The sequence below is a fragment of the Melospiza georgiana genome, chromosome 13 (assembly GCF_028018845.1).
Source record: "Melospiza georgiana isolate bMelGeo1 chromosome 13, bMelGeo1.pri, whole genome shotgun sequence".
Taxonomy (NCBI): Eukaryota; Metazoa; Chordata; class Aves; order Passeriformes; family Passerellidae; genus Melospiza; species Melospiza georgiana.
This window is the reverse complement of record NC_080442.1, coordinates 18,817,262-18,833,743: the sequence shown is the minus strand read 5'-3', so window position 1 is coordinate 18,833,743 and position 16,482 is coordinate 18,817,262. Positions and strand designations below refer to the sequence as shown.

General features: G+C 41.4%; 1 protein-coding gene across 7 annotated transcripts in view; it reads left to right on the top strand.

Moving 5' to 3' along the window:
* MEGF11 (multiple EGF like domains 11) overlaps positions 1-16,482 on the top strand; it is a 250,413-nt gene that overhangs the window by 35,782 nt on the left and 198,149 nt on the right. Inside the window, exon 1 of one of the 7 annotated variants that reach the window (XM_058033850.1) lies at positions 12,567-12,649. The exons of the other annotated variants lie outside the window; for them this stretch is intronic. The gene's annotated coding sequence lies outside the window, so the exon portion shown is untranslated. Of the gene's footprint in view, positions 1-12,566; positions 12,650-16,482 lie in introns of those variants that run through there. 7 annotated transcript variants of the gene reach the window in all.

Genomic DNA, 16,482 nt, shown 5'->3' with positions numbered 1-16,482 from the left:
AAAGATTAACAAAAAGGAACAACACTTAATTTAAGATGACAACTTAAGTTTGCCTCTGGATTCTTTTTTGGCAGGCATTCTCTTAGTAAATTACATTTGACAACCTGAAATAAATTCAAACCAAAATTTATGCCTGCATTTGCTCACAGGGCTGTGGTTCATCAGACTGTGTGGTTAAAAAGCTATGAAAAGTAACAACTAATTTAAAAATTTATTTTTAGACAACCTACACGGGCTACTGATGCTAAAACTTTGTTTAAGTAAAATTAGGTTTCTGAGCATGTGGAGGTAATTTTTCAGTTGATAATAGAGTTACTTATAGATGTTTGTGCAAGAAAAAAGAAAACAACATTACGAAACAAGAAGAAATGAGTCATAATGATACACTTTGAGTTGAAGTTTAGCACAAAAAAGGTTTTAGAAACATAACCAAGGACACGGCATCATTGAAAATTTTCCCAAAGGAGAAGTCAATGTTAGCCGAGATTGCCAGAATTTACTTTAGCTATTACTATGGATGAATAATTATGCTCAATTCAGCCAGTGATATGGGTTCACAGCAGGTTAATTGGTAATAATGGGTTTCATTCTAAACAGTGAGGAATGATTTTTCAACAAAAAAAATGCTTTCACTGAGAGCTGAAGATGTCCTTGCTTTCTGTGCTCCACAGCCACAATAGCACGTGGAGGACACCTGGGTTTGGGTTCAGGGAGCTGCCCCTGCTTGCTCCTGGCTATTGACAGGGGATGGAACAGGCTGAAGCATCATCTCTGCTGGGCAACCTTGGCCTGCTTTTAAAAATTATTTTCCTTCCCCCTGGCTAAAATTTGTGTCTGGACCAAGGAGAAAAGAAGGATCTTGTTAAAATCCCAGATGCAGACAGACCTTTATCTCTGTTGCAGAGGTGTAAACATAGAGTGAGGCATTTGAAGAAAAGAAACTTGCTATAAATTGGGCTAAGAAGAATTTTCTGTGCTTGTGCCTGTGGAATAGCATGGGAGTTCTCCATCCCTTCCTCACTGCACCATATAAATAATAATGAAGCAGGAATAAGTCTATTGATTGTGAGCTGGCTGAGAACAGGATCTGAGCTCTCAATTCAGAGTCTTCTCTCCCTTCAGCACCTTCCCCTGAGACAGGGCTATCGTTTGTCATGTGCACACATGCCCAGGAATGAGGAATATCAGTGTCTAGGAAAGGAGAAGATATGAACACAGTTCACCCTGGATAAGCCTCCTCACCTGGGCTACACCCCAAGTCATCTCCCTTGAAGTGTTTTATCAAATTCTTCCATCCTTCACCTTCTGTGAAAAATTTCCTGTCTCAGCATTCAACTCCTTGTTTTCCCTTTGCTTCCTAAATTGTAGCTTCTGCATTTGAGGATCCCAGTGGCTTTATCAGAAGCTCTCCAGACAGCAGGGAGTAAATCTCAATTTAAAAAAGAAAAAAGAAAACCCTCAATATTTAGTCCTTTCATTAGTTCAAAAAGAAGGAAAAAACCCCAAACCTCTGTATGCATGTTCAGAAGCTGCCGTGTCTGGTCCTGTTGGATTTGTATGCAAGTCATCCCATACAAAGAGAAGTTGGAAATACATTAATAGGACACTTCCAAGGTTGAAATATTTGGGCTGTTATTTTCTCCTCTACCCTAACTGATGTTTCTTTGTGAAGTTCCCCAGAGAGAAAAATGCTATTATAGTGTTTGGCTTCTTCCCCACTTTGATGAGTCAATGCCCCACACTTTGCCTTGGGATCTGTTAGAGCTGTAGCACATGGAGAGTCCATGGAGACAAGCACCAAATGAATGTTTCCCTCCCAGCCCCTGAAGTGTGGAATCACAGGGCTGTGGGACTGAGCAGTCCCTGGCCTAGCCACTCAGCTCTGCCCCTCAGCCCTTGCTGCCAAAATACCCAAAAATTCAGTGTATTTCCTGTGAGCAGTGCCTGCAGCAAGGCATGGCAGCAGAGATACAAATGCCCAAATTCAGGATGTTTAGACATAACAAGAGAGTCAGCAGTGGATCAGTGGATTGGAAATGGCACAGACACCTGTGCTCTGCCTGCTGCTGTGAGCACTGGGCTCAGCTGGGAGCTCAGTGTCCTCCCAAACATGAGTTTTAGACAGTGGGGAAGAAGGTTGTGAGTTTGGTCCTCATATGAGCCATTCACTGAAAAGCTGGACTCAATGATCCTTCTGAGTCCCTCCAGCTCAGACCATTCTGTGATTCTGTGATTCTCCACCTGGGCCTTTTATGCACAGTGTGGGCCTTTGCTGAGCTTTCCACTGTTCTGTCTTTTGACTCTGCTGCCTATATTATATTAACTTTCCATACTTTCTGTAGATTTTCTTGTTGAAAATTTTCCACTGTGTTTATTTTTATTTTAATTTCTTCTTGATTTAGTCCTATGTGATCTTTTTCCTTCCTTGCTGTTTGAGATCTTCAAGCAGAAGTTGTTTGTTAGCTGTCCTGAGGAAGGCTGGAGCCTGTGCTAAAAATCATTCCATTTATGAGGACCCAGGTAACCCTGAAGCACTGACCAGCACTTGCCCTTTCCTCTCCCAGAGGTACTGACTGCTTTGCCTACCATTAATTACACCACCTGCAATCTCACCTTGGACTTTTAAAACCTTACGTGGTGTTTTTACTCCAAGATTGTCTCAGATACAAATTGCAGGTAATTATCTACATCCATCATCCTTCCCTGTGTTTCATTAAACATGGAATGGTTCTGCACTGCTGTCTTGACTTCTCTGTTCCACTTCCCTCTCTGCCCATCATGGCATTAAGGAATTTTTGCTTCCAAGGTCTTCAAAGGGCAGTTAGGATGAAATCTCAGGAATTGGAACACCACATATTAGAACAGCACCACTGCATCCCCCCCAAAATAATAAAACATCCAGCATCTGTCTTGGGTAAAATAACCTTTTGCTTCAGGCTTCCTCACTCCTGGGAGCTGTATTTTACCCTGAGGAAATATTTTACTGCTTTTGTTCCCTGAGTCTGGCACCAGAGTGATATATGTGTATGTATTTAATATGCTCTCCATGCAGAATCCGAGGTGACCCATCCATCCTCTCCATGCTCAGATTCAGGAGCCTGCCTCTGCTTGCACTAACCAGGCAGGAGCTCTCCTCCAGTCAGGGAGCCAATTCCAGCCTGAAGGTGGTGAAAGTAATGAATTAAACCATGAGATTGTTCTGGGACTACAGGAGTGGAGCTTTTCCAAGTGCTTTCCTTGCAGTGTAAATCACTTGGATTCAGATCCTGAGCTTAACTGAATCACTCATTCCACTGAAGCTTTGAAACAATCCAAGGAATCTGCTCACTTCCTCAGGCAAGTGAGAAGGACAGCATGTGATGCTCTGATTTAGGAGCAGATCTAACATTTTTAAAAGTCCAATTAGAATCACAAAATTCTTTGCATTTGAATGCGCTTTGAGCAACACAATTTATATAAGAAATAAATCTATTTTGCAAATAAAGTTTCAAAATGTTGCTGCTCTAGCAGCTGAATGAGTCTTACAGATGTGACAGGAATGCTTTGAAATGTAGCAAAATGCTTTTTAGCCTGTTGAAGAGCTAGAAATTGCTCACATTAGAATAGAAATGGGTAGTAAATTTATATAATAAATGATGAGCAGTCTGAAGTGCATGGATCAGACATTCAAATTAGTTTCTCTCGTAACTCCAATGAAATTTAAGTTACACAAAGATGAAAAGGGAAGATGTGGAGCAGCACTTGACCAAGGTGCAAGGTCCTGTACCTGGGTCAGGGAGGGGGAACATCCAAGGCCAGGCTGGATGGGCTTGGAGCAGCCTGGGCCAGTGGAAGATGTCCCTGCCATGGCAGGGGTGGCACTGGATGGGCTTAAATCCCTTCCCACCCAGACCATTCTGGGATTCTGTGAATAGCTCAGAGGTGAGATTCAGTGGGATGCTGTGAATACCTCATTTGGCAGAATTCATATGAAAAATCAAGCATTCATGCAAATGACAAAAATTATCCACTGCTTTCTAGTCCAGATTCACTTGCATGCCTCCAGCATGTGAAGAGTAAGGAATCTGAACTACTGGGGCTGCTGCTTTGACTAAATGGAGATTTTTTAAAATCTCTTTTTATTTCTATTAAATTCTCAACTTTGCAGGTGCTCTGAACCAGCAGTGATAGTGACAATATGGTGATTTTATCAACTGAAGAAGTGCTCCAATTCTCCTGCATTTCTCTATCAGGATGTGAATTCTTTCAACCATAAACCAGAATCCTAATTATTTATATATTGATTATATATATATATAAATTATTTCTGACCCACACTCTAGGAGATTTATTGGTGTAAAATCCACCTGTTGATTTTTATTATTCTCTAGGTGGTGGGAAATTTGATTGATATCCCACAATGATATAAATTATATTGTTTGTATATTTTAATGATTGTAACTCAGCTAAATGAGGATATAGATCTGCAATGCCAACAGATTAATTTTGTAGTAGTACAAACATCTATTTTTTGTTAATGCAACTTCTATGTTCCCTTTGAATTTCATCAGCTGATTCCTGTGTTCGTGTGCAGGAGCAGGCGGAAGAAGCTCCAGAGTCATCCATCACAATTTATAAAAACTTTTCAGCAGTGTGTGGGTTGTCTCAGGCTTGCAGGGAGGATATCATTCACTGGCTGTTTTCTGCTGCTGAGGAACAGTCTTTCTCTGAGAGCCGCAGGAGCTGGACTTCATTTATATTGTTTTTTTCTTCCTGATGGTCACAGAGTCCATGGGATGGTTTGGGTTGGAAGGAACCTTCAACACCACCTTGTTCCAACCCCAGTTTGCTCTAGACCAGGCTGCTCCATCCAGCCTGGCCCTGATCCTCAACTCCCTTCACTCTCAGGGTACAGCACAGCCTTATCTCACAAGGGAAGTTTAATTTTCCTTATGCCCTGGAAACATTTCTGAACAAAACAGGTGAGAATAGAAAAGGTTTAATTACAGTCAGGGCCTTTCCTTTACAACAATTGTGTGCCAGTGATGTTCTTTGTCATCTTCCCGATAAATAACTGGTCCAGTTGAACAAGTCCACTGATGCCAAAGAGAAGGAGGTGTTTTTTTCATGCTCATGTTCATGTTTATGCATTACAGGTGTGTATAACATTCTTGTAACACTGTACACACAAAGTTGGATGGCCCAGATCTAAACCAAATTTCAGTGTCTGCCACTGCTGCCAGGTAGAAACCATTGCAGCAGAACCACAAGGAAAATAAAAAGCAAACTCAGACATGGGGGTATTTTACTGGTGTAAGTGTTGTTGATGGACATTCAGGTGTATCCTGTACAGCTCTGGAAAAAATCAATACCCAAGTTCCTTCAGTGCTGCTTGAAAAATTGTCCAGTGACTGACACAGTGACTGGTTCCCAAACAGCTTTGGAGGGCTGTGAGTCCATGTGTGGTGCTGATTTAGAGCTGGGGGCTCATTTTTTAGAAGGCAGTGGACAGAAAGCAATCAGTGAATTAGATTGTGAAAAAATAAAAGGTTTGCAGCTTGTTTGCTGCAAAACTCTCCTTGGTCCTGATTTACCAACCTTCCTAAATTCTTGTGAGGTCTCTGTATCAGCTGTTCCTGTGGAGTAGACACTTGAGTCAGCAACAAGAGCAGACACTTTTGTGATAGGATGCTGTTAATCAGAAAACAATTTTGGCTTTTGGAAAAACCAAGTCCCCTGTGGTGTCAGTTGGGCAGCAGCTGCAGTGGGGTGTGCACTGTAAGGTGAAACATTTGGGAAGTGCTGCTGGATCTCTCAACCCTCAGACATGGCTCCAAGGAATTCATTTTTAAGAGAGTGACGGTTTAGGAGTTTTTAAACCCAGAGATTTTATACATACTGCAATATAATAAATTATAGCTTACTTCGAAAAAGCTGATCAAATAATTGGTCATTACCAAGAGTTTGTCTTCCTGGTACTAAATAAGTAAAGGTACATGAAAGATCCCACTGTTTCCATACTAAAGAAGCTGGAGTTGAATACTTGTTGAAAAAGAAATCAAATTGGTGGTTTAAGAACCACTGATGTGTAAAAATGGAATTTAAATTATATTCTACTGCATTTTTCACATTCAAGACATGAAAAACATACCTAGTACATTTCCAGCATCTGGCAGTTATTTGTGGCATTATAGGAACTTTCATCCCTGGAACACTAGGCCATATCCTTCACTGGAAAAAATCAGTTTTAACCCAGTAATGACTTTGTTAAATACAGTGTACAATGCTCTTGCACAGGAATCCTCCTTTTATCCAAAGGTCTCAGAACTTGATAGCTCTGCCCATTAAAAAAGTAAACAAAACTTTAACCTTCCTTCAGAGATTCATCAGAAAGGTCAGTGCTCAGTTCCCTCCAATTTCCCAGGCTCAGCTGGGAGCTGATTAAAGCTGCCAGCTACAACTTGTCAGTTTTGTCAGAGACAACTTTATAAACCCTTTGTTATTCACTTTGCTGTGTGTTATAAATATATTTATCTTCCTCTGTCAGGCGTGGACTGGACAGGGGCTAAAGGAGCAGTTCAGCTCTAACATTAATCTCTCTAACAATGTCATTACTTAGTAACTCACACCAAAACCATGGCCAGAATATTCAGGACCTTTCTCTAGTTTTTCTTACAGGTGACTGGAGCAGTTAGGGGGAAAATGTTTGTTATTCCAGGAGGTTTCCAGCAAGTCTATATCTGTAAAATCAGAGTATGTGACTGGCTGTTATTTTGTGTCTCTGGTGAAATTTTCCTGAGCTTTCCTGTATTTGGGACTCAAATATTACCTGAAATCAACTCTCTCACTTCCTTTCTGTAGTTGCTGAGGCTTGGGAGGCATCTCCTACTGAACACAGAGATCACATTCTACAGCTGCATGTTTAGGCATAATACTGTTAATCCTGGCTTTTTCCAAATCAAAAAGGACTTGTGAGTAAAACCAGGCTGTATAAAGTGAATTTAATCTAAGTAGAACTGTTCAGCCTTTGAATATCTTCAGTGAGCTTCTGCAAAGCTGGTTGTTTTTCCTGTGAGTTTGGTCTGAAAGATTTTTGCTTACAGAGGTACAGATAAAGCAATAAAGGGCTGTGTGAGATGACCTGCAGAATGCCAGAGCAGCTCCAGAAGGGGCTGTGCTGTGCAGGTTTCCCTGGGAGCACACACAGCCCAGTGTCACCCTGACACCAGCTCTGAGCTGGGCTCGCAGCCATCACTGAGGGCTGGCTGAGCACAGGCAATTGGCAGTGCTTCCTTGATCCCAGAATATCAAACATGAAGTTACCTTTCTGTCAGAGCTTGTGCTCTGCCTTTAGGAGGGAGAATTCCTGCCCACAGGAGCAGGGCTGCCCATCTCCACTTGCCAGCATTTGGATGGGAACTGACTCAGTTTCACAGGCCTGTTCTTGATTAAGGCAGGGGCCTAATCCTGCCTCTCTAAATGAGTTTAGGGGCTACAGTATGACATAAACTGTTATAGACAGGTGTGTGGTAAAGCATTCACTGTTATTCTCCTCCAAAAGGTCTGAATTAATTTCCAATATTTGACGTCTTGGGAACTTTCTCAGGGACTTGAAACTACATATTGCCTTTCTCTAGTAGTGGTGAGTTTCAAAATGTACCATCCATGAGAGTCTGGAATGGACAAAAGAGCAAAGGGCAGAGTGTGGCCTGGGTGGGCAGCTGTGGAGAAGTGGCAGAGGGTCACTTTGAGATTCTTCCATCCATTAATTTCCTGTTCCTGCTTTGCAGTCTAATGCATTGTGACTGTGTGTCACTTGTTTCTTTCATTTCTCAAGGGTCATGAACAAACAGCACCATTTTAGGATTTTCACGGCATTTCTGACAAATTCTCTGACTTTTGGACTTGTCTGGAATATTATTTCAAACTGCAATAAATTGCAATCTGTGTTGATATGCAGCACTTCCTCAGAGGCTTTATTGTGTTCTGCTCTCAGAGCTGGAAGATGTTTCTTTTGGTTACACTTAGAATCACTAGCAACGTAAATTTAGTGCTTTAACAAATTCCCTCCTGGACTTTTCATCACCTAAACTGATGTTTGTAAGTTTGAACATGCTGCTCTCTGTAAGACAGTCTGTTCAGGAATCAGGAATGAGGAAAGACAAACAGAGGATTTCTTCCAGGTCATGTCGGAGTGAAAGTGTTAATGTGAACATGCTTGTAGTAGACTTTAGTTTCTAGTTATAATCAATACTTGACATATTTTTCCCATGATTAAATTAAAGCTGGGAAAGTGAGATTTCCCTGAGGAGAAAACAAGTGGCAAAAGAGTTCATTGGTGATCTGCACCTAATCGAAGTAAGTGCTATAATTACCTCTACTCTCATTCATTTCTTTGTCCCTGCTCCCTCCCCCTGGCCTGGTGCCCAACAACTTTCTGGCTTATCACCCACATCAGAGAAAGAAAGAGTTCACACACGTGGACTTGCTTTTCCAGGACTCTGCAGGATTCCTTAGGAGTGAGGTAAAGGAAAATTGTATTAGAGCTGTGTTCCTTCTGCATGATATTTTCCATCAAAATGAAGAGGCTCTGAGCATCCTTGAGGTTCCATGTCAGACCCTCAAGGAGTGAGAGCATTTTCCTCATAGGAGTGAGGACAGACTGAGCACCAGCACAGCCAGGGGACACTCCAGGCTCCTGGAAGGATATTTTCTTCCCCTAGAGGTTGCATTGGCAGTTGGTGCTTTCTCTGCCTTGTGTTGCCCTGTATTTGTGCTAGGCTGGGTTTTACCCTCCTGGGCTTGAGCAAGGTGTGGATGTGGATGTTCACCACAGCCCTGGGCTGACCCCTGCAGAGGGCTCAGCTCCTCACAGATCCTCTGCCTGCACCTCCATCCCTACCTGGGCACTGGGATTGTGGCAGGGACTGACTCACTTGGTTCTTTCAGGGCAGTTCCAGGAAAATGAAAACAGGAATCAAAATAGCTTGAAGAAAGACATCAAGTAGAAAAATGTGACTGGAACCATTTAAAGAGTATTTTCTGGAAAATTATACTCAAGCCTTATCTTCCCCACACCAGCAGTTTGATTAGATTCTGAATGAGCCTTTTCAGAGTCCTCCTGGCAGGTCAGCCAGAACTCACCTGCCTCTGGGAGCCAGCTGCAGCCTTATTTCTTTGTTTCTAGGAATAGAACTCAGCAATTGCTCCACCATTAATGATTTCTGCATCCTGAGTCTCTTTCCCTGTGACTTTTTGAGGGATTAACCATTGGAAACAAATTATTCTTTTATACCTCACATTTTTAAAAAAGATTTCTTTTAGACCATGAAAATAATTAAACTGTTTTGAATCTGGAAAATTGATATATTAAATAAGATGTTTGGGTTTTTATTTTGAAATCAAACTTCCTTTGCACGCTGCTACTGAACCAGGAAAATCCTATAACAATATCTGACAAATACAGATGTTTACTCAGTTTTTCACATGAAAAGTGTAAGAATGCTGTAATTTGTGCTACATTTCTGAGGTACCTGCTAACAGACTGTAAGATCATGTTCCCATGCAAACTGAAAATTATGGTGGCTCTAAATTAAAATTAAGAACTCAATCTTTATGACATTAAGTCAGAGGCAGTCTAATGCTATCCTGCCTACAGTTATTTAGAGCCCAGATGTTTACAGAAAATGAACCAAGCTCTTTATTTTTATTTTTTTATGGAACTACTGTCTCCTCATTAAGTCCCTCCTCGGTGCCGGCCCACGTGGCTCTTTGAGGCAAACATTGTTTATGACACATCTCTGAGCTGATTCAGAGCTGAGCACAGAGAAACTGGGAATAATCCCACTGCAAAAACAAGCAGTAGTTCAGGTGTTCAACTACCAAGGTGGAAAATTGCTCTGACAGTTATGATGTTCCATCTTTTTCTAAGACTTAAAGATCATTTCCTTCCAAGGCGTCACTGCTGCCGTGGTTCCCAGCACTCACCAGCCTGCCCTGTGCTGGTCATGCTGGTCATGCTGGTCATGCTGGTGATTCTGGTCATGCTGGTCATACTGGTCATTCTGGTCATGCTGGTCATGCTGCTCATACTGGTTGTGCTGGGCACTGAGCACAAGGACCCACTGCAGAATGGGCCAAAAAACCCCTCTGAAAATTTCCACAGATATTTACCAAGCAAGAGTTCTTCCCTGTTGTTTATGCTTGAACACCTTACACCGAAGCAAAATGCAAATAATGAAATACAGGGAGCAGGTTTATTAAGCTGAATTTCACTTTTATACACTGAATTATGAGTATTCAGCTATTTCTTAATGAAATTCTCTTTAGCCTCTAATTAATATGAACAGAGAACCCAGAGGTTGCATTTCTATTTTCTAGATGTAAAGTTTTGATGATAAAAGACATCTTGATGGGATTCAGAAGAATTTGGTAACTTGAATTCTTGACTCTAGAATCCTTTGTATTTTTTTTTCTTATTTATTATGTTTTGGGGGTTTCACCTGGGAAAGCTTTGAGATATCAGAGTTCTTGTCTGTTCCTTGCTTGCTCAAATGGCACTCCATGATTAATCTAGGGGACTAATGAGCTTCTCAGTAGTGGGTTTTAATAGAGGAAGAACTGGATGACCTTGTGCACTGGAAAAACAGCAAGAAATTTAATACAGCAACTACAAAGATTAACTGCAATTAACTAAAATAATGTCAGTCTTTGCTGTGAGGTAGAGCTCATCATTTGGAGTGACAGAGGAGAAGAGAGATCTGGTTGCAGTCAGGTGCTCCAGGATTGATTCAATGAGATATTTTTGTGCAGAGAGGGAAAAATGTCAGAACCTTTGTACAAAGCAGTGTTCCTACAAGGCAGAGTGGGGATGGGAGAGGTCATGAGTGAACAGAAGAATCAATTTGGCAGAAAGAAATAGAAACCTCTCTCATGTGAAAACTTGTTTATTCATGAACACCATAAAGGCCATAATTTTTTTGAGCTCACTCATGGTGCCAAAAATGGCAGCACGAGGAGCGACGTGGCCGAGAACAAGCATCAGATGTGAGGCTGTGTGATGTCACAGAACCATTCTGTCACTCAATGCCAATGATTTCCAGGGCTGATTGCAAGCAATCATTAATCACTTTGTATTGAGAGCAACCAGCTCCTTCACATCTGGGGCAAGAACAAGTGGCACCTATTTAGCCAATGTTCTGCTCTCAGCAATTTCACACGTTGTCTTTCAAAATAAACCAAACTGGGAGAGATGAAGCAAGATTATTATTTTTTTCCCAGGAATTCAGATAATTGAAAGCCTTAGTTTACTTCTAAATTCAGTGCTCCTCACTCACACTGACTAAAGTGTGTGTGCCAGTGAACAACAGGGAATGTCCAGTGTGGAATTGTCAGAGCTGCTGTGAGAATATTGACAATTTCTCAGTATTATTATACTACTCTGTATGACTATTAGAGAGAAGAGTGAGATCATATGACAGCTGTTCCTTTTTTACTCACCTGTGCTGGAAAAGGCTGCTGCAAATCAGGTGTGTAGTCAGATTATGGGATTAGAATAATCTCATCAAACCCAGGGGTCAGTTACTATACATGGCTGATATAAAGCAAGAGCATTAGGATATATATTTCCCAATTTACATATATTTATCCCCAAAGCCAAAATGTCTTGGGAAATGGGACATAATAGAATCTGCCCTATGGTGTTAACACAATGTATTTATTCCACCCTTCCTTTTTAGTTTAGAACCAGTTTTATTAAACCAGGTACGATGTTTCTGATGAATCCTGCAGTGTTTCATAATAATGAAAAATTTCCCTTAGCCTTTCTTCTGTGCCTGACAATCATGAGAAGTTACTTAGACAAGTTATATCAAATTGGAATATTTTAAAATGTAAATGTTTCTCAATAGCTGGGGTCTCAGGCAGTCAAAGTGAGAGGTAGCAAAGTGCTGCATTTCTATGAGTTAATGAAATACTTTGCCTTTCTGTAATCGTTGTTCCCTAAGGATTGCAGTTGTTCCTTTGAAATCCTGCTTAATCTCCACAGTTATTTATTTTGTCAGTACCTTCAGTCGTGATGGTTTGCTGTCAATCATCCATTGTCAAAAGAGAAGTGAATTTCTTCAGATATTCTGTAGGTGCTGTCCCAGAGCTGAGGAAGGATTTACCTGCAGCCCCTGGCATTGTAAATGAGACAAAGCTCATTAATGACGTGGCTCATCTGCTCTAAGTGGCTCTGTCAGGCAGGGGAAAGCAGAGTTAAAGATAACTCATAACCCCAGTGTCTTCTCAGAGTGGCCTAAACAATAGTCATTGATCTAAACATAAATTGCATTTATTACAGACTTCATTTTTTTGGTGGTACATAATTAGATAATTCTCCAAAGAACTTTTTATCACATGCATTTTCATTAATTAATATTAAATGTCATTAGCAGTCAACTCAGCTTGATCAAAGGCAGATAAGTTGCAGCAAGATCCTGAGAAATAACACACCATTTACTAATTATATTATTGATTTTCTGGTCTGAAGCATCCTCATTACAAGGGATCCAAGGTGGACCTTGCTGAGCCTGCTGGGGGTGCTTTGAACACGAGGAGTCGCTGGCAGTTCTGAGCCTCCCGCTCGCATGAATCACTCCCGGGCCTGCTTGTGCATCTGTTTTCAAAGGTGATGCTTTAATGGACTCTGAAAGCTGCAAAAGTGTGTTCTGTGTGCCTCCACATGAAAGAGGGAAGAGATTTGGGGTTTTTTATTCCTGATTTTAATCATTCGGAAAAGATTTTAGATCTGTAGGCGGATACTTTTGAACAGTGGAAATAATGTGGCATAGTTGATTTTAATTAGTAGGCCAGCCTAAGACAGGATTTCCCATAGCTCCCTGTGACTTTTTTATTTTTTTAAATGAGTTTTTAGTACTTTTTTCAAAGTTAATGATACATTCAGACTTTTCAAATTTTAATTTCATGTGAAGGCAAAAACTGGAAAAAAACCAAACCCAAAACAAGCCATAAGGTGAATATTTGATTAGAACAAATGTGGATCTGAGCAACAGGAGCAACCTCAGATGTGTCTTATGTAAGTTTAGTGCTTTCATAGGAAAATGAAAAGGAATTGAGATCAATGACATAATTATGAAATGTTACTCTTACCCTTAATTGCTTATACTTAAGAACATGAAAAGCCTAGATTTTAAAGTATATGTCTGTGTATGTGATTAGCCTATTCAGTTGCATGAAATTTCAATTTACTCTCAATTCATGATAATAAGGTGAGATATTACTAGTAAATATTTTGTTTAGATTGTGAAGTTGTAACATCTTTTAGAGCTAAACCATTATCCAGACTCCAGCTGGTCTTTTTGTGCCTGTTTTCATTGAGGTGTTAAAGGATTTTGACTACATCCTTCAGAGGAGTAAGTTACAGATAGATAAAGGTCTTGGTCAGAGTCAGTATTCTGAAAAAAAGAAAGCATTTGTAAAATGAGAAATTAACTGTAATTTTTAAAAATCAACTTCCGATTTCAGATTTGTAAGGTCTTAGAATAACATTCTAAAAACTTCTGACTGTTCTGGTTCCCACCTACTCATTCCTACTCCCACCTTCTGTTTGACTTCCTAGTTAGCAAATCAAAGAATTGAAACAGGCTGAGAAATGAATGTCTGGGCTGGTGGGTGGGCTCCAAGCTTAAACAAATAAACAGACGAGCAAAACACATCCTCTCCCTGCATCTGCTTGTGCCTGAGCTGCTTTGGCACAGCACGAGGGCTTCCATTCCTCAGCAGATGAGGAGGACACGCTGCACTGTCTTTTCCATTTGGTAGAAAACCCAAAGGATATTCCAAGGTGTGTTAGCAGCACATTCCTCAAAAATCAGTGTAAGGAGCTATTCTTTGGATGGCCCAGGTTATAAACTAGTAATCAGTTATTTATTCTGATTGTGTTTTCCCATCTACCCCTTGTGGCAGTTTTTAATTGGACAGTGATTGCTCTGGCTCATACACAGCTGCTAAACATCTCCAGGTTTGTGTGGCCCAGCTATAGCAGCAGTAAATCATGGAAGGAGTTGGGTTAGGAGGGGATGAGCTGGAGTTTAGCATCTCCATAGCTGAAGAAAGGAATTCCATGAAAGGAAGCAGTGCCATGGAAGAAGGAAGGAGGAGGATGAGGTGGTAAGACACAAGAGAGGTGTGCAGGCTACTGAGATTGCAATGAGTAGCCAGAGGAGAGTTTACAATAACTTGTCCTGCTTCCACTCAAACATTTTCATGAACAGAGAAAACTTGTTTGTTCTGTGGCAAAGGAGGGATCACTAAATTATACAATATTGACCCTTCACCCTGCAGCTCCTGGCACTCCTGGAGTCCCAGCAGGTGCTGGAATTCATAGCTGAGAGCATGGAAACTGCACAGGTTCCCTTGGAGACCGAGTGAGTTGGGTTGAAGTTTAAATAAATAGAGATACAATTGCCTGTAGTGAGTTCTGTGAAGGGGATGTGGCAAGTGGCTGTTGATCTGGGAAGAAGTTGCCATAAAATTCTAAGTGGAATTCTCCAGAGGGGTTTTGGACAGCACTGTGTGAGATAACAGCACCTAGAAGGTGATGGTGAGAAAAAATGGCTGAAGAGGGAAACAGGACTCATAGCATGTACCTAAAGAACTGGAGCAGGTGGAAGGAGGAGAATGATCTATGGGGACCTTAGAAACCTTCATTACTGCTGTGCTCTGCAAGGGAGATCAACATCAGCTCACACACATAAAAATTTTCCACAAGTGTGGTGCCAACAAAGCCAAAAGTCTCAAGGCTTGTGCTTTTTTCCTGACTGTGCTGAGGCTGGTATCTGATGGGAGAGGAAAAAGAGGAGCTCCTTTGTTTCCTGCCAGCCAACATCTTGTGTGCTCATTTTTGGAGAAGAGGACTTGGGTTTGGTTGGTTAGCAGGATAAGTGATGTTTGCTCAGAGAACCTCAACACACAGTGAGCTGTGTTAAACTTTACACAAAGTTCAGAGCAATGTAAGCAATTTTTAAGCTCTGATTTTTTGGCCTCTGCTGAGAGATTGATAAAGAGCTGGTAATGAAGTGTTGTCCTTGGTCATCTGAGAGCAGTGGAGCTGAGAACAAGCTACAGAAAGGGCTCAGAGGACTCAGCACATGGTACATGCATGATGTGAAAAGAACACAGAGAGAAAACTGTGCTTACCTTACCTGGTAGGAAAAAACCTTAATTAGTACATCTGAAAAGGAAGGAAATTAAGTCCTAAAATTTCCCCATAAACTCTCTCTTTTATAATTTTCATTAACCTTTTTTCTCAAAGCAGCTAAATAAGTTTTTAGTGTCAAATTTAGGAAGAGGGGGAAGAGGAAGCCAAGGCAGTTGCACACACCAGTTGTTCAGGTCTGGTTTTGTCCACAGTGGTTTTCCCAGCTCCTGTTTTCCTGCCAGCAAACAGACTCTGGCTCTAACCTGAGTAGCTCCAGTGCCATCTGCATCGGGCTGAGCTGGCACATCCAAATTCTCCCCAGATTCAAACTGGCACAGAGAACTCAATGGACTTCAGCCATTTACTCCAGTAGAGACTTTGGCCCGTGCATTTTCTTTGCTTTTCTTCCACCTAAGGTACTCCCTTGCAATCCTGCAGTTCTCTGTGGGTTTGCTCTTTCTGATGTGTTCATGAGTGTTCCTCCCTTGCCTTTTTGACAGACATTTTGCACAGTGCCCTGTTACTGTAAGCCAGGTGCTTTTATCCCTAATGAAGAGTTTCCTGGAAAAGGAAAAAAAAAGAAATAAACAATAGATAAAGGAGGTCATGGAGACAGCAGAGTGGAGAGCTTTGCATAGTGATATAAAATTAAATAAGGCTGGGGTCATGTTCTCGTTTATCTCTGCAGTTACTGCTCTAACAGAGTCTGTGATGGTTCCTGGAAAGGTGAGGAGATTTTGGAGGACTCTTTAGATCTGCTGGGAGTTTGGGGCACAGAGAGGAGAAAGCAGACACAGAACTGTAGGACCTGGCTGTTGTCAGAGAGCATTTGCAGCTGCTCTTCTTGCCCATCTCAACCCACTGAGACCCCTCTCAGTTCAGATGCAGCTGAGAGACATCAGGGGCCTCTGTGGTTGTGTAGCCTCAGTGCTGGTGCTTGGGAGATCCAAGTTTTACTCTGGATTGCAGAGAGATTTTGCTTCTTGCAGTGCCTTTCCCCAGCCCAGATGCAGCCCTTGATGTGCAGCATTCCTCTTGCCAAAGATCTTCCTCACCCACCTTCTCCATGGCATCATTTGTGTCCTGGCAAAGGGCACAGCCTGTTTTCCATGCTGGATGCCTGAGTCTGGCAGTTTATAGCCAAGCACCTGAGTAACCAGCCTGACTCAAAGACTGATTTGTGCATGCTCTGAAAGCCAGATAAATTTTGTGGATCTCTAACTTGAGACTTTCATTGAACCAAATATCAATCCTCCAGTATTGACAGTGTTCCAGATGTGTCTGTAAGAAACACAGGAAAG